Below are 23,769 nucleotides of genomic sequence, written 5' to 3' on the forward strand. Positions count from 1 at the left end.
TGACCTCAAACAGAAGAACAAGAAGAAGAAAAATCAACTTTGTTCTTTAAGACTCATAAAGTTCAAGACCTCAGCTGCAGAGTGAGAAAGAAGAAGAAAAACGGTGTGAACATCCGAGTGTGTGGAAAAGGAATTCTGTTCTCCTGCCGGGGACGGAGCTCATTAAATCAATGCTCATCGGGTCAGAACTGAGTCGGTTTTATCTGATTCTTGCAGATTGAGTTTTGCTGCTGCCATGGCCGTCAGAGTCCCTGAATAAATTCCTTACAGCTGAAGTGTGTCTGTGCTCCCACTCCCCCCCCCCACCACCACCACCACCGCCTCATGGTGCCCGTTTTTGGGGATGAATGTGTCCTCTGTGCGCCGGCGGCAGCAGGGGAGACGGGTCTGCTGCGGGTTTGTTTTTATAAAACGTCTGAACAGAACCACTCCAGGTCCTGTCGTCTCAGACGGCCCGCTGTTTAAAAAAAAAGAAGAAAAAAAATCACTTTTCCTGACTGAGTAGATCTGATGAAATTTTCTTTTTTTTTTCTTCTTCTTCTTCTTGATGGTTATTTTTAACAAAATCTGCCTGTTCTGGTCAAATATTTGCACATAATGTTTTAGAAAACTGTTAAGTGAAACAATCACACTTAAGTGTGTCGACTCTTTGTTGTTTCCATCTGTGGATGAAGCCATCTGGATCTCCATCTGACATAAAACTGCTTAAATATAATATTTTAGTGTTGGAAAAACACAACTCAGCGAGTTGTTTATGTTTTTTGTGCACATTCATAGGATTTCTTCATATTACTGTGCATTTAATTAAACCACTATTGAGTTTAGAGCTAATAATTATTTGAGTAAATGATTATTGTATCAAATATTGTGGTTATCAATCACATAAAAAATTGGAACATTAAATGGGTTTTTCATTTAACCACATAAAAAAGCTATAAAAACTGAAAAAACTATATTCTAAGCAATAATGAAGCCAAAACTGTACAACATGAATACACATTTGCATTTAAGAAAAAAAGCATTGATCTATAAATATGGCTAAAGTTTAAACTTCACCCTGTTAAAACTCACTAAAGGAATGCAATGTTACTGCATTTTAAGCAATAAAAAGTTTCTTATTAAAAAAGGAAAAAGGCTGATGTGGTTAAATTAAATATCTGTAAAATGGTTAATGTTTATCTGATTAATTGTTTGGATAATCAATAGATTAATTGGTTTCTAAAACAAGTTTTAATTGCAGCCGTATGACAGAGAGACTTTTTTTTTAAATCTAAAATGCAAAATGTAAGTGTATTTTGTACATCTTTGGCTTAATTACTATTCTGAAATTGTCTTTTGGGTCTGTATACTCCAGTTATCAATTAATCAACTACTAAATTAGTTTCATTATTCCAGTAATCGATTCGTCACGATTAATTGCTTCAGGCCTAATTGAGTTGGTTGCTCAGTGAAAGCCTGGACTCTGTTCCTCTGAGCGTGTGGGACGTGTCCGTCCTGCAGACGCCCTCCTGACCTGCAGCACCGACCGGCGGTTTGCTTACCCCCTTCATAAACAGCAGCTCCTACTGTACTGGAACAGATGGCTTCCTGTGAGAGCGTTTCGTTGGCGTTCACACCTGCTGCAGCTTTATTTAAGAGAGGGAGAAAAAAAAACCTTACGCTTTGCTCTCATTAACGCTGCTGTGCCTGGAGGCCGCTTGGCTGCTCCTTCGTTTTCTGAATGCTCACATTAGGACGGGATAAGAGGATTATTACTGAATAAACTGAGACGTGTTGTGTGTGGATGAACTTATCTCTACCAAGTGATCTGCCAGCAGTTTATAAAGACAATGTGCACTTTGTTGTGTTATTTACAGGACACTGACTGTCATCTGAAGTGGATGATGCATAAATTAGCATGGAGATTTAGAGGGAGAGTGGTAAGAAAAAACGAAATAAAAATCTGATATTTGATAGTTTCAAGTCAAGTTGAAGTTTTCTATCGGGCCTTAGAAAGTCTGGAAAAGTACAGGATGTGATTTGTCCAAATGAGTCCTGAAAAGATGGTGAAAGTTCATGCTTCATATTGTGTTTGTGTTTGAAAGATTAATGTTGGGATGTGCGGGGAAAAGAGACTTTAAACATCGTGTTATAATGGAGTCGCTGCTCTGCATGAAAAAAGTCATTAATTGCAGTATCTTCTAGATCTGGATGAGAATGAAGAAATATTTGTTTCCAGACTTTATTCCATGTCTTATTCTCTAGACCTTCCTTCCCTTTGTCTTTCCTTCCATTTTTTTCCTTGTCCTCCCTTCTTTTCCTTCATGTGTCGTCCTTCCTAACTTCTTTGTCTCTTTCCTTAATTTTACCTTTCCTTCCTTCCTTTCGTTCTTGTTTTTCCATCCTCCGTCCCTCATGTTCTACCCTCTTTCCTTCCTTATGTCCTACCTCCATTCCTTCCTTCTACTTCCTGTCTGCTTTATATTTTAGCCATGACTTATAGTTCTGGGAACTCTGAAACTGTTTTTCATGTGAGGTTTACAATTTTTAAGAACAGTTTGTCTTTGTTTAGATTTTGCTACATGGAGATTTAACAGCATCACAAAGGAAAAAGGGGGAAAAACACAACTGAGGTTAAAAACTTGACGAGGATAAATATGCGTCGTCGTGGACATCAGAAACTTTCACTGTTAGCTGTGGGACCGTGGGAGGATTTCTCAAGGCCCTCTGAGGCTCTGGTTTCTGCTCATTTATCAGGTGATGTTTATTCAGCTTTAGGTGAAGCTTTTGAACTTTTTCTCTCTTTTTTTTTTTTTAACCCCAGTCACTATGTGTAGTTTACTCTCAGTCCATTATGGAGGGTTTTGGTCTCAGGGGAGGATCTTCTTACACCATTTCAGAGGTTTATCTCATGGTTGTGAAATCTCTTGTTACCGACTTTGTGTCACCCGTCAGATTGATGAGTCGCCGGCGCTCGTCACGTCGGTAACGGCAGTTTGAAAGCAAAACTATTTATGGATTACGCGGCTTTCCCCGTCTCCTGAGCTTTTTCTTACATTTCATTGAAACCATCTTAAAGTCATGGCTCAGCGGTTGCCAAAAAACAACCGATTCACCAGCCTGAGGGAGAGATTAGAAAGAAAAATGGATATGATGGCTAATAAGACGTCTTGTCAGCTAATATTTTCCGTGCTCTTACATTAAACCTTCGGTATGTGTGTGGGAGAATCATACATAAATGATAAAACCTTATCCCTTTTTGCCTTATAAACTTAAACAAAACCGAGTAAAGAAGAGCAAAAATAGTGACTGCCATGCGACTAAGCCACCGTATGTTTTTAATAAAGATCATACATGTCGGCTCATGTGTTAGTGATTTGGCTGTTCTGTGGTTTTTGTTGTGGATCTTTTTCTTTTCTGCCGGGTCTGTTGCTCGTCTTGTCATGAAGGATCTCTGTTGTTTATCGACTTGGTTCCTCTGCAGCTCTTTGTCCTATCTGAACTGTAAGACTGATTGTGATGCACTCTTGATTTTGGTGTGTTAGGCATAGCAGCATTTTTCTTTCTGCACTGTTTCTGAGGATTTGCTGCTGTGCATCACTTGGTTAGCCTGTAAGAGATGCTAAATATTTATTTATTTTCCTAAAATATTCCTACCTAGAATTGGAAAGAAAATCTAGGATGTCAGATGCCAAACCAAGTCATGTTAGTTAAACGAGGCATTGCTTGCGCTGTCTTTTACTGCAATACGGGAGCAATGTAATTTAACACCTCTGAAAGTTGCTAGTTTTTAAAGGGAAGTAAAATAACACACCAGAGTGAACCACCTCCTGCTGGTGGTTTGTGCATTTTTCTAACCATTACTCTGAATTACTCAAGGAAAGCCTGCCTGTCCATAAGGGTTGCACTGATAAACGAGCCCCAATTTCCTTAATATTGGGAGATTGGCGATCGGCCAATACTTGCATGAAAAACCGATCTTATCCACCAACATGATCTACCTCTGCAAAGATGTGAAAATCAGCCTCTGTCCCCGTTTTTCTCTACCATGAGAGAAGAATGACTAACGCTCTCTCCCATCAGCATTTATTGCTGATCATGTATCATGATATATTTCTAGTTTGTATTTTGATTTCTTGTTTTTGCGATAAATTGCAATTAATGCTTTAAAAAAAGATCTGTCTATATTGATAATTTTACAATTTTCTCCACTTCAATGAAATATCAATGAATTTGAAAATATGATTAAATTCAATTACTGTGTGAAGCTTATTATTCACACTTCTTTATGTGACTGGTGTCCTGAAGAAGTATATTACAAATGGGTATGCTTTTCAGGAGCGGTATTTATTTTTGTGGGGTTCTGATTGCTCTGTCATTAGACACTAAAAATCTATAATTGGCCAGAAAACGGCAATTGGTGCACACACCACTGTCCTCAGATTTTTCAAGAGTATATTCAAAATATTTTAAAGCAATGTTTGGGAAGCTGAAATTACTTGGCGCAATAACACGACACAATTAGCTGGTGTTTGTATGGCAGCCAATCCAGGAGGAACATTTACTTTTCTTGGCGCTCATTGGCTGCATCCCCAAGAGTGTAAATGTAGAAAACTGAAAGCTTCTGCTGTAGTTCTAAGATGGGTTTTCACTGTGCATGTTAATGCATAATAAGCATTAACATGCACATTTGGCATTCGAACATGAAATAGGCAGTTATAAACGATTTTAAAATGAGTCTCAGGTCATTATAGGTGTTGGCATGAGGTTGTGGTCCTTAACACCCACAAATACCGTTCCAGAGGGCAGCCAGTAAAAATATTTGATCGTTGTTTAGGGACAAGGAATCTCTCAAATGTTGCTCGATTAATTTTTAAAGATAAAATTTTGAAATGAAGCAGAATTTGGGCTTTTACAGGAGCAGGCACATTTATTAAGAGGAGTTGTAAACTTTAAGTTTGTTTGGCCTTTTAAAGGAAGCATTCAGTGACTATTCACAGCTGGCAGTAAAATCAACCTCATTGATGTTTTCCTGCAATAGTTTTATTGTTTTTCCACTCTGTTCCTTGGGATCTGGACTAAAGTTCATGATTTCTGCTGAACTGCAGAAATAAGATTTGGTTAAACTCAAAGCAACTCTTTTTTTTTGTTTTTTTTTTTTTTTTGTTTACATTTTTTTAAGTTTACAAACTGCTACACTTCTTGGTAAAAGAAGTGTAGTAGTTTGGCAGCCTGACCTTGTAACTCCCTCCTGTGATGCTCCAGCTTCTCCGCCTGGCAGGCAGGTATGAGGCCCACATTGAGGAGGGACGGGAGGGGCTTCACAGCGTAACAAAATCCCCGTTTTGTTTTCGGTGTTTGGGGCAAAGCGTGAGCGGTGCTGCCGCTGCATTTAAATGCATCCGATTGAAACGTGCAGGAATGCCTCATTTGGCTGGAGCCTGTTTGAAGGGAGAGGAGGGAATAAAGGAGGGCGAGGAGGGGAGGAAGGCATGCCATCGCATAAACCCGGCAGCCATTAACTCTTTGTTGCCTGAGGCTGAATGAATTCATCAGAGCAACAGGCCACAGGCAGAGAGACACCAGACAGCTTCTATTCAGCTCGTCTTTGTCGCAGCGGTGCATGGAAACAGGCTGACGAGGCCTCGGGTGTCTGATATCGTCAACGGCTGTTTCACCTCAGAGCCGTTCAGTCGGTCCAGCCGCTCGGATGCTAAAAACTAATCTGTTCTGTGACCGATTATCTGTTTGGAGATGCTCTTTGTTTTTCTGGTGGGGTTACAGCAAAGGTCCAGGGAAATGGGTCCGTCTCCATGGCAGCGTGATGCGTTGACCTTGTGGTCGTCTCACCCAAATTAACCCAGCTGGGCCGGAGCGGAGGATGATGCGAGCCGGACTGATGTGGATGGGCTTATCAAAATGTTTTAGATCTTCCCGGCTCCCTTGATTTCTTGTTCAGAGCGCCACAGCTCTGCCTCGGTTCTCCTGGGATTTGGAGCAAAGCGTTGAAAATGAATAAATCAACCAAGAAGATGCATTTATTCTCCTAAGCTGTTTGGATTTTTTCCATCTTCCACAAACTCCTTTTTTGACTTCTTTGTAGCGATTACTTTGCTGATGATTAATCGTCAGAATAAGCGATTAATCGATCAATAGGCAAAAAATCCGACCATTTCTTCTACATGATTATGCGGCTGCATTAAAATAGTTTTGTAAAAACCCATAAATGCAGAAGATTGATGCATCCTGGATGTGAACATTGTTTCAAATGGGCCAATTTAACATCATAATTGTAAGATTTTGACCAATTTAACCTTCCAGGAGAGCCAGCCTCCCTCTGGTTGAATTTAATGGCTTCATAATCACTGGATGTGACCTGTGCTGACCAAAGAACAGGCAGGCCATGTTTGTGGCCTGTGCACCCAGCAGATCTGGCTCATTACGAGCAGCATTGTTCTGTGTTAGCAGGCAGTAATTGCTTTAGAGGAGAGGGGCTCACCAGACAACAACCATGGTTGTTTTTCTGGGGTTTTTAATCACGTTAAACAACCCGACCACCAGCTACAGCTTCATTCCTTCTCCACCATTTCTGTAGCCGCACTCTTTCACCTCCCTCTGCTCTTTTCCACTTTGCTCGTTCCACTTTCGCAAACCATGCCAAGTACCGAGCCACCCCTCCCCAAAACCCTCCATCCTTTCTGGTGTTGTCCTCTTTTTGAACCTTCCTCTGAGGAGTCTGTGTTAACCCAGACAGCAGGATGGAGCGGCACAGGAGGAATAATTGAGTAGGTTTGCAGAATAAGGAGGTCTTGGAAGGAGTCTGTCTCTCTGAAGCTGCTCTGCTGATAGGAATAGCAGATTTGTCAAAGCTGTTTTTATATGCGGGTTTCCTCCAGAAATAAACTGATTTGTTGGCGCGCTCGCTTTGTCTTAGGGGTCCAATTTGTGCCTTCGTTGTCCAAAACACCCCCAGAATATGTAACCGACAGCGAGCCTGTTAGGGGTTTTGTTCTCAGTTGGCACAAATATTTTCCTCTAGTTTCTTTCCTTTTTTTCCCTCAGCTGCTTGAAGACTTGTTCATCCTTGAGTTTCATGGACACTTTTTGTATTCTGTTAAAAAATATGATAAATTACAACCATTCAAGTGGCTCCATAACTCATTTTAACAAAATTTGATTTAGGGCTGCGACTATGACTATTTTAGTAATTGAATATTCTGATTAACTGATTTCTTTTGATGATCTGACAAAAAAAATGTCAGTTCTTCAGATTTTTCCTTTAACCATCTTGTACAGTATTAGAAATGCATTAAAATATAAATAAATCAATTCTTCTTTGAATTAGAAATTAAACTTTGCATTGCCTGACATGCAATAAGATGGCGATCCTTTGCAGGACACATCTGCAACTACAATACTTCTAACATCAGTATGTGAGAATCTCAGCTCTTTCTGCTCAACTTTAATCAATACGCTGTACGGCTAATGACTGGATAGGAAAACATCCCTAATAGGAGATCCTCTGCACGGAATTTGAACCAGTTGGAGCAAAAACTATCTCACTCGAGGAGTTCTGAACAAAAAAGTTTTATCTTCAATGCAAATGCATCTATTTTTTGCTCCATTTTGGCTTAGTGCCCTTAAGTTGTTGTTCCTTCAGTAAATCTGTTTTTTTAGAATCTGCCTACTCCGGTGAATGATTGATCAATTACTAAATTAGGTGAAGATTATTTCAACAGTCGATTAATCACAATCTGTTTAATCGCTTCAGTCCTCATTAGACTGTATGGTTATGACTGCACATCTCCATCAGTTATTATCAGCGTCAGTCAACATTGTGCACATGCGCCCTCAGAAATGAGAGTTTAAAAGCCCACAGAGGACAGACGTAACGCAGGCCTTAACAATGGACTGCTCTGTGCAGGTGCAGCCAGCTGACACAACCTTGTTGATTACACTGCACGGGGCCAGTGTTTCCTGTCCTTATCTGCCACGGTGACGACAGACAAAAATGTGTTGTGTTGTGTCTGACAATTAACAATGGTCCCTCAGCTTGCCCCCATGTGCCAAACGGCAGAGGAAATCGATGTTGTGCTGCCGTCGTTTCCTCCTGCAGTAACGCACAGCGGATGAGGATCTCAAAGCATCCTCCCTCCCCCCGGACCACCGTGGCTTTTGTGTCCTCATCCAGGTTAGGACCCAGGCGGACGGCCACGGTCCTGTCTTTCGTCGCGTTGCCGAGTGTGTGGGTTTTGTTTGCGTGTGTGTGGTGAGGAGGGTGAAGGCTGCGGACTCCCTGCGGGCCTCAACAACAGCCGTGGCAGGAGAAGACCGGCAGCTGTTTGGTTGTTGACTTCCTGTGGTGCAGACTGAGACCCCATGCTGCTCAAAACCAGAATATTTTACTGTGGCTGGATTTTTTATTTTATTTTTTTAAAGTTGTATGAACACAGATTCATACTTGAACAATAGACGTCTCTGAGGATGAGTTTATGGTCTGCTTCTGGCTTTTAAAAGCATGTGACTGATTATTGATGGATTCTGGAGAAACCCTCTTAATGTTGTTGTGCTTCATTCGTTGCAGTTTGCTTCCCTCTCATTTTTAAAACATGACTCCATGATCCTTCACTTTGAGGTAAAAATTCAAGTGAAAGCTTCACACACAATAGAAACAAGGAGGTGTTTTTCTTAGCTATATTTTAGTGAGCAGTGGTGCCATCTGTTTGTTTAGGATAGAAGCCCAGATTCAAAAGCACTTTTCCGTCATTCAAATGCAAAAAATGGGCTGATTGTATTTCTTTCTGGTTGTTTACCAGATTAAAAGGAATGTGAAATCCGAGATTTGTTGGGTCACCTTGACAAGCTATGAAAAACTATATTTTGTTGTGGATTTTACTTGTGATATTCTTCTGCATTTTACAAATCACATTGTATAAATCAGAAGGTTTCAGTTACAGATGAAATTGCCCTATATTTGCATTAAAATACGGTCAACATGGTGTAATCTACTATAGTCATATAATTCACATAGGGAACAGAACTGGGTGATATGGCTCAAAAATGATGTCTGATTTTTCTCATATCAAATCCAGTTTTAATCAATTTTTGTCTCCCTTTTATTTCTTAAATAGAAATTACAAATGACATAAAAATGAGTTTTAAGTGTTTTCTATCAGTCATTTCTTCTGGGAACTGACCTGAATTCAAAGTCTAAATAAATACAAGATGGACTCATCGCTATGACCTATGGAAGCCCAAATAGTGCATTGATGGGGAAAAAAAAAAAAAATCCAGATTTTAAATATTCATAAAAGGCTAACTTAATTAATTGGTAAAATTTATTTACCAGACCATGTCCATATATGTGCACTATTTTTTGGCTGGACCAAGTTTTGGTACTTGTGGGTAGTTTGGGCAGATGACAAGTTATAATGGAAAATAAAATCAGCATCTCCATGAAGCTTGTTAGCAGACCACACTTTTTCCTTTCACCAAATGTTCCACTATAGACCAAAAAAAGCTCTCTGACCATATTTGTAGTGCCACTATTTGAATTCAATTACTAAAACAACCTTTGCTTTTGATCAAACTAATTTCTTGATGTATTAACTTAAACCACAGTGCCTACTATTTCAAATTTATATACATTTTGCTATATTTTCAACAGCAAAACCTGAGCTCCATTTTAACTTTTGACCCAATAGGTGTCTTGTGCACATTATGATGCTACTGGCAAATCCTCCGCTTTGCATCACACTAGTTTGTCAAACACCTCCCTATCCTCCTTTGTGAGTTGTAGCATTTTGGCATCTTATTCAGAGATGTAGCTCTGCTTTGCTGCCCAGATGCGTTTTTGCGCCATGACTTCACCGGTACTCTTTCATCTCTCTTGGGATGGTTTCCAGGCACAACTCTTTCTGTGCCTTTGTGTCCTGTCATCTCGCAGGAAGCAAAGAAAAGGTTGCAGTGAAAGCTACACCTCTGCCTTTCCCCCTTGCAACCTCTCAGGGCTGTCTTGAAATGAGGTCAGATGACACACGAGCCCCCGAGTTGAACCTCCGCCCTATCGCTCTTTTCAGCGCTTACACGGATGCGCTGAAACCGGGAAAAGACAACTGAAACAGCAGCTCGCTCCCTGGAGTGAGATTGAGAAATTCTGCGGTCGGCTGTCAGAAAAAGAAGAAATCATGTTCAAACCAAGAGTCTTGAGTGACGGACGCCTCGGAGCACTCGTTGCTTTTAAATACAAGCAAAGCTGGAAAGATGTGTGCCAAAAGTCAGCTGCAGAGTTATTGACAGTCAGTCTCACGTTTCCATTTAAACTTCTGTGGTATAATTAGCTCCCAACTTTCAAGTGTTTAGGTGAGAAAACCATTGTGTCCTGATGAAAGCTGCAGTTATCTTTACATCAGCTCCACTTGTAAGAGTGAGGATTCTGCAGCAGACTGGGGGCTAGTCATGAATTAAAGAAGTGCCGCTGCTCGTAGACACACGTCACAGTGTTTCTCATCTTTAACAAGAAGGAGCTGCATGTCCTGCAGCTTTTCCTCCTCCTATCCTTCCTTTGTTTGATCGTGTTGTTTTCTGGCGCTGTGAGTCTTGGTGAATCTCTGCGGTTCAAAAGGCATTAAACATGAGTGAGGAAATGCTGAGGCCTCCACAGAGTGTTCTGGGATCACGGAAGCCATGCAGCTGGTCCAGACCTCCAACTGTTGGACTCCTTTGGGAAGCCTAAGACTGTCACTAATTTTACTGCCTTGGTGAGTTCAGCATTTTGGTTTTTTTAAAGGATCGTTTGGCTTTAGTGGTCTTTAGTTGACAAAGGTCAGTGGGCCGGGCCTCGAACCTGTGATGATTGAGTTGAGGCCTGAGGCCTCCGTATAAAGGTTGCACGGTTTATCCCTTCAACACCGTCTCTCTTTAAACTTAGTTTGAATGCAAAAGAAACCAGGATTGAATAAATGAATAAATCAGACCCGTATTTTGAAAATTGTTGCCACAGCTCAGGGCCCCAAAGATACCTTTCTGTCCATCTTCTCTGGACATTATTTCTATTTACTCAGGACAGGTTTCTCATTAGTCAAACACAAATTGCCTCCAGTGTCCGTCTTTGTCCAGAGCAGGTTTCCATCTTCATCTACAGCAGGTTTCCGTCTTTGTCGATCTTCATTCAGGACAAGTTTCTCTCTATGTCCGTCTTTGTTCATTACAGGTTTGGCACTTTATTCGGGACAGTTTTTGCTTTTCATTTGTCGTTGTTCAGGACACGTGTTGTCCTTTGTCAACCAGTTGAGGTTTCCTGCATTGTCTCTTTTTCCAGAGCAGGTTTTCATCTTCATCCAGGACGTGTTCCCCGTCTATTCGTCTTCATCCAGGACGGGTTTCTCCCTTCATCTGGCTTTGTGTAGGGCAGGTTCCACCTTTTGTCCACCAGAGGTTTCCTCCATTGTCCATCTTCATTCAGGGCAGGTTTGTCTTTCTCCTGAAATTTGACGTTTCTGTCAGTGTCCTTGTCCCAGTTTTCTGAAATCAACATTTTGTTTACTGTAATACTCTTTGTATATTTAGCCCTTTCAGTCTTCCAGTCTAGACAAAGATGATCATCCCTTATAAAATTCTAACATGTCTTTTTAAAATTGCACGTCACATCCTGTCACACATTTACATGAGCATCTTGTTTCCTTCTTCCACGTTTGCAGTTCTGTCTAAAATGTCTTTGAGAGCTGGTATTTAATGTAGTTTTATAGAAGGGTAAAGTTGGTGAGTCAGTCCTTGAAAGCCGTTTAAAGTCGTTAACCTGAGTTTTGAACAATGCCCTCAGGGCGGCTTCAATCTCAGGCGGGAATGTGGTTAAATTAGGGATCTGGAGAATGTTGGGTTGAGAGTAGTCAGGGAGGATTAGAGGGTCAATGAAGAAACGAAGGTCGGTCAACCTTCCCCTTAAAGACACGCTCAGGTTTCTGTGTAGTCTGACACTAATAGACATAAAGGGATCATAAAGGTGAACATCCAAAGATTTTCAGCGGCTGATGAATTATTAAAGTTCACAAGCTTTTTCGTCAGTTTGTTCCTGAATAGACTTGCATAAAATATTCAAGACATTGTGACTCATTGGTATATGAAAGATGACTGTATTCTGATTATGCTCATGTTGCACAAGTGCTGCCTTCGTCAGTCTGGAGAGGAGCTGAGAAACGGTCCACACCACGGTAACTAACCTAATTACCCTTGTAAAGAATTGCATGTGTAGCTATGTGTCCTCTTGGTCTTTGCCAGCTTGATCCTGTGATGCTAATTTGGTTCTGGTTTGGGTCATGCGGTGGGGTCTGACCTCCTGTGATCCCAGTTAGATGTATTCAAAACAAATCTAAATTATCAGCTAAATAAACCAGACAAGAACAGAAGAATATGTGTTCAGACTTGGTTATATAAGGCTGAAATGATGTTTCTATGACGGAAAATGTTCCCAATGTTGTTTCTCTCTTGCTACGGCTCATGCATTTTATATTGTGTTGGTCTATCACATAAATACTGAAGTCTGTGGTTGCATACTTTTGCAAAGCAACGCATGTTTTATTACTAGTGAGTTTAATTGGAAAAAGTAATTGGAAGGCATTTTAAAACTAGAGTTTTAATTTAATGTAAGACCATATGCTTCCTATTTGCTCCTATTTCACAAAAGTGCTTTTTTTTTATTTTAGCTGTTCCAGTGGTGTTGAAGTGCTTAAATCTGGTATTCTTAACATACTGTGGAAAGTTTGTGTTAATCGGTTCCTTGTGATTATTCGCCTCTTGCTCATCGGCTGTCGAAGCTGTTTTACATTTATTAACCTCCTTTGAGAGGCGATAAGGGAAGACTTGGCACTTCTCACTCTTTCTTAGCAAACTGAACAAAAGCACATTGTTTGTAAAAACAGTTATTTATTTATTTGATTAACATACAAGTAGGTGAATTGTGTGAATTTCCCATATGGCTAGAGCATAATGACTTTTGGCACTAACCCAACAAAAGCAAGAAAATTCAACTTAAAAACGGGTTGATTGCAAAATAAAACAAATTTAATTGATTTCCCTTAATTTAATGGAGCCCATTTTTTCCTGTTGACTCAGTGATGTATAATACAGGGGTTTTGCTTTTATGAGTACAAAAACAAGTGTATTGCAATAAAGTTGTGGGTCATTTGTGTTAAAAGCCCAGAAAGTAAAGGATTTTGTTTTTCTGCTCTGGCTTCATAGCAAACTTTTACCCCAAATGAGTCTATCAAACCACTGGAAAATAAATATATTTTTCTTTCCATTTTAACAAGACTTTATTGAATCAATATATTGTTGCAGCCCGACCTCAAACACTCTGTCAAGTACAATGGAGGAGTGGTATCTTTTCTAGAGTTTAAGGCACATAAACTCAAGAGAAGACGAGCAGAAAATCTAGAGCTTGTGTAAAGAGTCGGACTTTACCAACCAGGTCAATGGGTGTAAACGGCAGTTCATTTATAGATGGGGAAGTTGTTAACCTTGCTTGTTGATGTAATTTTGATTATCCATAGCAACCACTTTAAAAAACATGACCAGGGCATCAAACATGGGAAGAAAAGTCACTATAATCAGAAAGTCAAGAACTGTGCTGCTGCCATGTTGTAAATTTTGCAAGAATTAAAGACCTAGATGAAGGTAATTTCGGTGTTTGTTCATAAAAAAGCTGGACGGTTGCAGTGCTAATGCTACAAGTCTGCACAGATAATGCACTCTGTCCAAACATGAATAAATGAACACTGACGCAATGGTAGTCAGTGACTCTCTCCCTCTCTTTCTAGCTTTGTGAAACTCAAACAGTGGGTCTATCTCACCTTGCATACCTTAACATTGTGGGAATTTTTCAATGCAGCATTGTGAGGACAAAGAGGACAGACTATAGAGCTTTTCTGAAAGACTATCAATTTTTTTTATTCACACAGAGTGGCAGAAAATAGTCAAGCAGCAAGGTGTGAGACAGAGACTGGGTAGAAAAACAGGTTGTTGGTGATAAATGGCAGTCCTGGGTTGGAAAGTGTCTCCTTTCCAACAGAGGATTGGGGCTTTGTCTTGAAATGCAAGCTGCTTCTCTCCAGCCGAGGCCAGCTTCTCAGGATCTCCAACTTTCAATGGGAGAGGTGGAAAGAAGAGAGATATTTGTTACAGGGAGATGCCTCAGGGTGACACGGGGGGATAAAAAGATTTGAGTAGCTGTTGCTGTCTGTTAAAAGGGATTAGCATTTAATTAGAGCCGTGGTCAAGTATCATTATACCATCATATATTCTCAGTGTAACGGGGAGAGCCCTCTTCAGGTGTCCACAACTAAAACCTTCATTATCATGATGCATATGTGACATTTAAACTCCCCCTTTCCACTGTGCCTGGCAAAAACAACTTCATCTCCCAGTTTTTATTGGGGTTTTATGTGGTAAACCAACACCAAGCAGCACATAATTGTACAGTAAAAGGAAAACAATACATTGTTGTAAAGCTCAAGGAACATCTGGCGGGTCAAGACAGTTTAGAGGCCTATGGTAACTTTGGAATAGCTGTAGAAATCCACAACTCTACAAATCTTAAGGAAAAGTGGCTAGTAGAAAGTCACTGTCAGAGTACCATCAGAAGTCCCATTTAATGTTTGGCACAAGTAAATAAGAACTTTTCAGCAGGATGTCCCTTCTTTGGGAGGGACATGAAAGCTCTTCAGGGTCCATGACTCAGGGTAGTCCGGTTTGAAAACCAGTTTGGGACTTCAAACTGGTACTGGGGCCAAAGTTCACCTTCCACCAGGACAGTGACCTTTAACAGTACAGCCAGAGCTACACTGGAATGGTTAAAGGAAGCCACATACTTAGGAGTGCTGTGTGTATTCTGTAAGTTGCACATGCTCTCAACGGATGGGTAAAATGTCAGTCATGGTTGCTGATTTCCTGCATTTGTCATGACAAATTCCTTCATTTCCAACAATTCCACATAGGTGGACACAGTGCCTCATCCTTATAGTCTGAGGCGTCTCCTCCCATGTATTTTTAGTTCGCTGAACCAATCTGATGGAGCTTGAGGTATGTAGCAAAGAAGACTGCGCAAAGAGAGAGATCCAATAGATCCATACCCCAAAACATTTGTAGCTGTAATTGCAGTGAAGGGGAGTTGAACAAAGTAATGACTCGGATTATAGCTTTTAAATGTTTTTTGAGAACCACTTTTCACAGTTTTGTTCTACTCGTTCTTGGCCTACAACCAATAATCATAAAAAAATATTTTGAGGTTAGTGGTAACGTGACAGAATGTGAAATAGTTGGCGTATGACTACCTTATGTGTGCATGCTTGTTGTAAAACTTTATTCCCCCTTTGTGGTTTAGAGATTTTTTATGAATTGTCTTTCTAATTATATTTGCACCCAATTCTGGACTACCTTTGAGCTTCAAATTTACCGCTTCTCTTTAATTTACACCTAATTTTGTTCATTTTGCTGGTATTTCAGAATTCCCCTTTTTAAATGAGCTTGTCTATTCAACAGACATGACAGAGATTAAAGTGCTGAAAACATTCCCCTCTTCTCTCCCCTTGAAGTGTCACTACATGCCACGTAAAACTGGAAATTCCAGGAAACCAAATTTTTCCTTCAGGATAATGAAATGAAGCCCCCCTTTTTTCTGTAGAAAGACCTGTTGTGTGCAGCCATAGTGGTCTTTTTGAGCTTTCAGGTAACATGCACATCATGGCCTGTTTAAATTACTTTTGCTGCAAGGTGAATGTTGACCTTTTTGTGGTGTGATTTACTTCCTCCTACTTCAATGACCCAGCACTTTGTGGTTGGGGTATGTTGGGTCTTTTAGGCTGTTTTTGTGCTTTAAAGCTTACAAAAGTTGTGTAGTGTTGAAGGTAATGGTTGCAGTCAGTCTTATCCGCCTCCTGACTGTTTTTGATCGATGCTGAAGGCTGATGGAATTTGCGTTGCCTCATTGTTCTAGTTCCTGGTCTTTGCATGCTAATTTATGCATCTTTAGAGGAGAGCTCGTTTGGTGTAAGGGTGACTCTGCATGTGTTTTAAGACTTATCAGATGGGTGTCATTGGATCTGTCTTTGGAAATGCAAGATTCAGTCATTGTGAGGCATTCCTGCTGGTAGGACTGAGATTGCCTAGATTGGGAGTAGTGGGACCAACAAAATGCACAGCGTCAATGTTTGGTGATTTGCTTTGATCAGCCAGTGAGACCAAGTGGGAGTCATGAAGACCTTTGAGCTCACCAGTGGACCACGACTCTTGAGATAGATTAATCTTTGTTGCAGCAAGAGCAAAGGAGAGACATAGACACTGTGCAATGAGTTTGTTAGACATCTAATTAATAAATACACAAAAGATATTTCCCAGATATAGTCAGGAGTGCAGTTCTGTAATAAGTCGACCCATGATGAGAAGGAGTAACTGGTGAACTAATGCTATCGCCATCAAGACAGAACGTAACTTTGTGGGCTGATGTAAGATGTTATTCATCCTGATTACAATAAGCTGATTTTTAGGACTGTTTTGTTGAAGAAAGGAAGTAGTTTTTGAGTTCACCTGTTGTGACTGCAAAGGTTAGCCAACAATCACTTCTCGAGAAAACGATAGAAAAAGATTAAAATTATTTACGAGCACAGAGAATGTCACTTCTGGCTAATTTATAGCGATGCTAAAATTAGCATTTGCCTTGTAGTGTCCAATTAGTGCCAAACTACAAGGCTATTTCATTTTTTCCTTTTAATTAAATCTGGATTTGATCATCTCTTTGTCCAAATATAAAAAATAGTTGGTTTGGATACATCTAAACCAACCGGAAATTCATCAAAACATAAAATTATAATACAATGGCTGAATGTTGCAGTGTTGATTATGATTAACCCACATTTTCCTGAGTCGTCTTGTTGTTTTTTCATCATTGCAATCCTCACCATTTTCCTTGAGCTTTAACATCTCTGCTACTAAAATAATTCAAGTGTAGCATCAAAGGTAGTTGGTTCATCTAACTGGCCAAATATGCTGGGTTTGAATGCATGACAATAAAAATACATCCTTCCAAAATATTGCATTACAATTTTCACTGTGATTTACTGATTCACCAATCAATGAATTATTGATCAAATTAAGACAATTTCCCCTTAATCAGCTCTGACAGGTTATTGACAGGAAATACAAAAAAATTGATTGCTTTCCTTTTTTATGTATTTTTCTTTACGTGTAATTTACTTTGAGTTTAGTACAAATCATCTAAAGGTTAGGAACATTCGAATCACAAATGGTAATACAAATTACGTAATTTCTTATTATTGCCAGTCTGGTTTGTAGATTAGACTTCTATTTAAATAAATAAAAAGAAATCAAGCCTGACCAGTATATCTCAACCTTAATTGTCAGTTGAACCGGCTTTTTTATTCTCTCGCTTGGATTTATCCGTGGAATATATTAGTTTTCTATGCCACACCAAGTAAGTTGTGACTCATACTAATGGAGACCAGAGTTTCAGAAGAACCACAGAGGCAGTCTCATTCAAAGCATTGTAACGTAGGGCTTAGTTTTAAGGCTGCCACTCTCACACCATGGAGCAGAGAGAAGTGTCTCGACACATCTTACTCCAACACAAAAGAAGACTGTGATGTACATACAAATGAGCCTATAATTGGTGTTTTTGTCACCCACTTTCTTTTTAGTTTAATCTCACAAACAAACCTACTGTGCACAGGCATATGTGTGCAATCCTGGTGTTTTTAGGGTTGTGTTGGTGCACATTTTATGCAAGCGTCCGGTAAGCAGACTCTGAACTCTTCCCCCCCTTCCTGTTTTCCTCCTCAACTGTCTCTCCACTGTCCCCATTAACTCTCAGCCTGAGCCTCAGGTAAAGTAAAACATTGTTCTCTGTGTGTGTGCATGGCTGCAGGGGGTGGTGTGTAAAGCAGGAAGTAATTAGAGCTAATTATTCAGCTTTAATCATTAAAAAAAGCCTCCACTGATGCTGCATCACCACCATGCCTTGTTAACCAGCATTCACTATATAATTACTGCTCATTGTGGTTTGTTGGGCAAAACAATGAGGTTTGTTTTTAATGGTCGCTCTGAGTAACTTTAAAGTTTTCTAGAAGCCTCATGCATTCCCTGACGGTTTTAAATCTCGACTTTTAGCGCCTGTGTCTTATCTGAGTTGGTCTAAAGTGCTGGGGGAAGTAGGACAGCCTTTACAAGGAGCCATCTATTGTCATCGGAGCAATTAAGGTGGTTTCTTTCATCTGAACATCTCTTTTGAAACGGACATTGCACTTAGCAGCTCACTGAGCAGGGACCAAGTTGTTAGAAGTGGTAAAATAAAGATATGTGGGGGTGTTGAGGTTTGTTGTTGGGACGCTACAGACGCAGCGTCCCTGATCGCCAGACGCTGTTCGCTCTGTAAAGTTTCCTAAGCTAAAGAGACGTTCAGTTACTCATAGCTGTCAAGAGCAATTTACTCTGGGATCCTCGTTCTTCAGATGTTCAGTGTCGTCACCCTCAGACTTCAATAGCTCAATCCTGCTCTGCACTATTTCACCTCACAGCAGTAAACTTGGAGTGCGAACTCACTTTATAGCCCAGTTGTTTTCAGTGAGCTCCTAGATCTGCTGCCCAACTTTTTTTTTTTTATTGCGCCTTTTGAAGCTAAAACAACAGTTAGGATGATTGAATATGTGCCTGCAGGCTGTTGGCTCATTGTCACAAATGTCAGAACAAAAATCTGCACAGCTCTTTAATTCTTTAAAAAAGGTAGATGATGTTTAGACTATGAGGTCTTTGCTGATCCAGTTATGATGGTTAATAAAATCAGATTTAGAGAACAACTGTAGGCTTGTCACTGAACTATTTCCTGCAATCAATTGCTCTTTTGGATAATTCAACATCCTGGCACATTTTAATTGGGTTCAGAGAATCTTATTGGACTGAAACAATTACTTTTAGTCTAATAAATAAAGTTTTCGATGTGATGTCAGACAATGTTGCTGTTCTTCTCTGCTTTCAGACACTCTGGAACCTTTGGCCATTTGTAAAATGTTACGAAGTTGAGCTCAATTACTTACTTAATCGGCAGTTTTCTCATGTAACTTTCTTTCTTCACGCCTCGTCCTGCTTCACCAGCTTCCTCTCCATTGTAGACTTTAGCAGCTAAGACACCAAACCAATAGTATATTGTTTTTATGCTATAATATTATATATTCTAGTATTCTTTGTGATTTTATAAGTTCTATAAATCATTTTTTTAAAATTACGTCATTACTGAGAAGGGTCGGTGAAGTTCTCTACTGTGGGGTCCTGCAGTCTTGTATTTACTACCATGTTCCATAATTTCTGCTTTCTACTAGAGGGGAAAGTAGAGGCATGAGGAGGAAAGGTGTGACCCAAGCAGCAGTAGGAATAAGCTTGAACACTACACTGTGAAAGACAAACTGACAGCCACTAATTAATTCAACATATCATTGAATCATCAATCCACAGCCCTTCTTTCCTTCCTTTGTTTCTGTCTATCCTTCCCTCGTTTTCCCCCCCACACAACTTTTTGTTCCCTTTTCCAACTATACAAACTCCTAAAACTTGGATGCCCAAAAAGAAAATTATTGCTGCGTTGTATTCTTTCGCTTCCTCCTCCTCATCTACATTTAATTGAAACATCAGAAGCAACACACAGGTGTTGGAGAGTGTGAACAGAGCAGATCTTTAGTGCAGGTAAGGTACTGTACTTCCCTGACCTACTTTCCCACTAACTAGTGTGTCCTATGGGAATTTTGTATTACTTTTTGGGTAGACACTGTGGACACAAAAGGGATTGGCCTCCAAATTTATTTGAACTAAATTAGAATGTTCTTTTTTAAATACATTTCCTAGTTTTTACTAAGTTTCCCTTAAAAGTAAAATACATTACTGAATCAGAATCGGCTTTATTGACCAATATTGTGTGCATGAATGAGAAATTTGACTTTGGTTTCAAGTGGTCCCAGCAAACAAAGTCTAAAAACTAACGTAAACAACTTAATTGCTGGCTCTTTAATAATCAAAAGTCATCTCATTTTAATCAAAAACTGTATATTGACAAAATATTTTGAAAAACCCTTTTTACTTTGGCTGGTCTAGTAGCAAAGATTTTTCTTTTTTATGAATTAATAAAAGAGAAACTTCCATGCACATCCTCAATCTGAATCACATTTTTCTTCCATAATAAATTCTCATAATTCATGAGTGTTTTTTCTTTATTTTGTTTGTATTTTTTAAATAAACAAAATACAACTTAGAAGTCGCTTTTGAGCAAGATATAGGAGCTTGTTTTAAGTCAATAAAACAAGCCAATAATATGGATGAAAGAGTACTAGTTCTACTGGCAGATTATTTCACTTGAAACATTTTTACCATATCTTAGGGGAAATAATCTGCCAGTGGAACGAGTACTTTTTAAAATCAATATTAAGGAATCAAACAAGCTCCTGTTCTCGTGTACTAAGATATTTGCAGTAGAAGTAGTTGGAAAGATTTAGTGTTTTTGCAGATTTTGTTAAGATTTAGTGTTTTTTCAGTGTAAAATCTGCAGGTCAGGTCTACAGGAAAACAAAATCGGCCAGTATAATCCTGATCAGTGTCTTTTCCAGTTAAATTGTTAAAACGGTTAAAGTGATGGAAAATTGATGTTGAATTAAGGTCTCACCAACTTGAACAAAAATCACGGTGATCTTTTCTCCACACCTTCTTAAAGAAGCATTCTTTGTGCTTTTATTTTTCAGAGTGGATTGTGAATGTGTGGGTGGTGCACAGTGCCTATATGTCTGAAGCATGTCTCCATTGAATGCTCATGGCGCTAAAAGCAGTGATGTTTCTTTAAACCCCCTCATAGTGCAGCCAGCGCGTTCCCCCCGTTGTCATACTGCTCACTGATGGAGAGGTGCTTGACGGTCCAGTGGCTTGCTCACTGAATACCTATCATTGTCTTCCCTGGTTTTAGGGAACTCTAGAGCCTGGCGTTGGACTTGCTGGCTGGGGTTCAGGAACTCTGCCGGGCCAGAGATTAGCAAGGCATGGCAGGATCCCTGATAACTGACACCCTCCACGCAGGCATCTGAGCCTCTCTCCCATCCTGCTAAAGACTATAGCCACAAAGACGCCTTTCACCGCCGGCCACGGTGGCGCTAATCCCCAAAACACAAAGACCTTAGCCACCGATAGCATCTAAATAACTCTAAAGTAAATGTCATTTGGCTGAATTAGCTGTATCTCATGTTGTCAGTGGATTGTGGTGTGGGGGCGAACAGAAATATTTGTGGTTGTTGTGATTTCCGTTGGTGCGGTTTTTGAGTGTTGGCGCTTGATAGGACACAAAGTCAGGTCGCCCACTGAGATGGCTTCACCACGGGGTTTGGACTGGTTTCTTTCAGCTTTCTTTCAGCTTTTCTGAAGATTCATACATACCCCAAGCCTTCACTGATGTCAGCTTTTTAAATTATCTCAGGAATATCTGCATGGTTGGGGACTTTCTTGGGTTTGGATAACATATTTGATCTGGCCATCTATCATTACCAAATTTAATGGTGAAAAAGTGTAAAAAAGCAACAATGTATAGGATATAAATGTCAATTTTTCCCTTTCAGTCCTGGACTGACACAATTAGACTTTACACATGTCTAAAGGAAACCTGGATGAAACAATACATTAAATTACTTGTTAATGTTATGAGTCATAGTTATTGGATAACTTCTCGTTGTAAGATGTTTGATTAAAATGATGAATTGTTGATGTCAAAACAGGGGGAAAAAAAGAATCCCATAACCGTCATGAAGGCACTGGTGTGTGGAAATTGTTCATATTAAACTGAAACGGTAGATTAACCATAATTTTGTCATTATATGCTTTGGTGATTATAGTTCACTGTTTTATCATACTTCTTCCAATAGAGTTCTCCCTGCATAAAGAGACTTTACTTACTGTTATTAATCACTGGTTAGTATTTTACTTTTACAGGCATCCTTCGAGGATTGTGCCATTACCTTTCACTGAAAACAAATTACCCTGAGTTGATCTTTGACTTTAGAGGCTCTACGTCCCACGAGGACCACTGGCCACTGGTTGCTGTGGAAACGCCCATAGAAAAATACAGTGAGATAGCCATGTATGAAGGATGAGCTGAGTTAATCAAGTTATGATGTGCTCCACCATCATGTGGGAATCTAATACCATACATTTATCTTGATGTAAAGTGCAGAGATTTCCAATAACCAGAGAATATATCCCATCTATGTATAACTTAGCTCATATCCTTTTTGTGTGAGACTATCACGCCATCACCGGGGAATATCTGGACGTCCTTTAGACTGGAGTTTGAGCTTCACAGGGCTACAGATCAATATTTCTCACTGAAATGAAGAATGGAAACAAATGGGTTGAGAGTACAGGTCTGGGAATGAATGAATAATCTCCAGTCCGGTGTTTTCTGCTTTCCTTCATCTTGTCCTTCTGGGCCTTGGTGGGTTGGGAGGAGTGTTGCATGCTATTCTACTCCATCCCTCCTGGCTTTAATTCAATAGGTCTGACACCTGAGAGCTGGACCAGGGTTGTGTTGTTGGCCCTAAAGCCTGGCTTCTGGGTCAAGGCCAGATGGAAAGGTTGATCAGGCCGTTAATGGACGCCTGGGATGGGAGATTTGGAGGGCAGGAATTGTGCATGGATATAACCGTTTTAAAAGCGTAACTCAATACATTGTTGTTTGCCATTTGTGCATAATTCATCACATAATTTTCTTCTGGAAAATACCTTCTTTGGGGTTTGCAGATGGTGGTGTAAAATAACCAGGAAAAGGATGACTTACTGCCGCTTCCTCAAGCCTCTGAAGCCAGTGAAAAATCATTAAATCACCATGTCTGGAGGGAGCGGTCATCACTGATGTGAGGGGCAGCAGAGCGCCTCTTTGTGTTACTGATACATGGGCGGGGGGAGGCAGTTACTGATGACGCCTAACGGTCAGGGTTACCTTACAGACCTCGTAGAGGCTGATTTATTGGACGCGTTTTCTTTGAAGCTGGCTAAAGATAAATTTCAGGCAGCGGGAATTGTTTTGATGGATGTAAAAAAAAAAAAAAGGATATCAAACCAGATATCAATGAGGACTCAAAAGTAGAATTTATAATTAAATTATGTTGTGTTATATATAATATATGCAGTTATTTTTGTCATGAATGCGACTTTTTTGTTACAACTTTTCCAACATTTTAGTGCTTTTCTGCCCTTTTATTGGTATAGCCACTAAGGAGCCAATCTTATTAATTCTTTATTTGGTTAAGTAAGTAAAACTTTTTTTATGCAGCACTTTTCAAGATAAAAATCACAAAGTGCTTCAACAAATAGCATTGGCTGCCTCACAAAGACATGAATGAATAAAGTCAGAGAAGTCTTTATAGTTGCGAGCTTTCTCAGTGCATCTCATTATTGCACCTAGAATTGGAAAGTCACAGCATTCAATTTGGCTTTCATGATATGTAGTATTGTGCTTAAATGTGCATCAGACATTTTTGTTTAAAAAAATCATGAAGCCAGATGACAAGTTCATTGACATCTTGTTTCAAATATAAGACCAGGAACAACGCAACTGTTTTTTTTCTTTCACGTTTTACACATGTAAATTAGAGATTAGCACAGTTAGCTGTAAATATGTATTTCAATTTATATAGATCCTTACACTATCTGCACCAGAGAGAAATTCATATGGTGATCCCAGGTTGATTTCTGTCTCATATTGCT

General features: G+C 39.8%; 1 protein-coding gene across 2 annotated transcripts in view; it reads left to right on the plus strand.

The window, feature by feature from the left end:
- Window positions 1–23,769, plus strand: part of ptk7b (protein tyrosine kinase 7b) — an 85,084-nt gene that overhangs the window by 2,707 nt on the left and 58,608 nt on the right. The window contains exon 1 of one of the 2 annotated variants that reach the window (XM_081616208.1): window positions 11,266–11,448. The exons of the other annotated variant lie outside the window; for it this stretch is intronic. The gene's annotated coding sequence lies outside the window, so the exon portion shown is untranslated. Of the gene's footprint in view, window positions 1–11,265; window positions 11,449–23,769 lie in introns of those variants that run through there. 2 annotated transcript variants of the gene reach the window in all.

Source organism: Poecilia reticulata, chromosome 15 (assembly GCF_904066995.2).
Source record: "Poecilia reticulata chromosome 15, P_reticulata-male-v2, whole genome shotgun sequence".
In the NCBI taxonomy this organism is placed as follows: domain Eukaryota; kingdom Metazoa; phylum Chordata; class Actinopteri; order Cyprinodontiformes; family Poeciliidae; genus Poecilia; species Poecilia reticulata.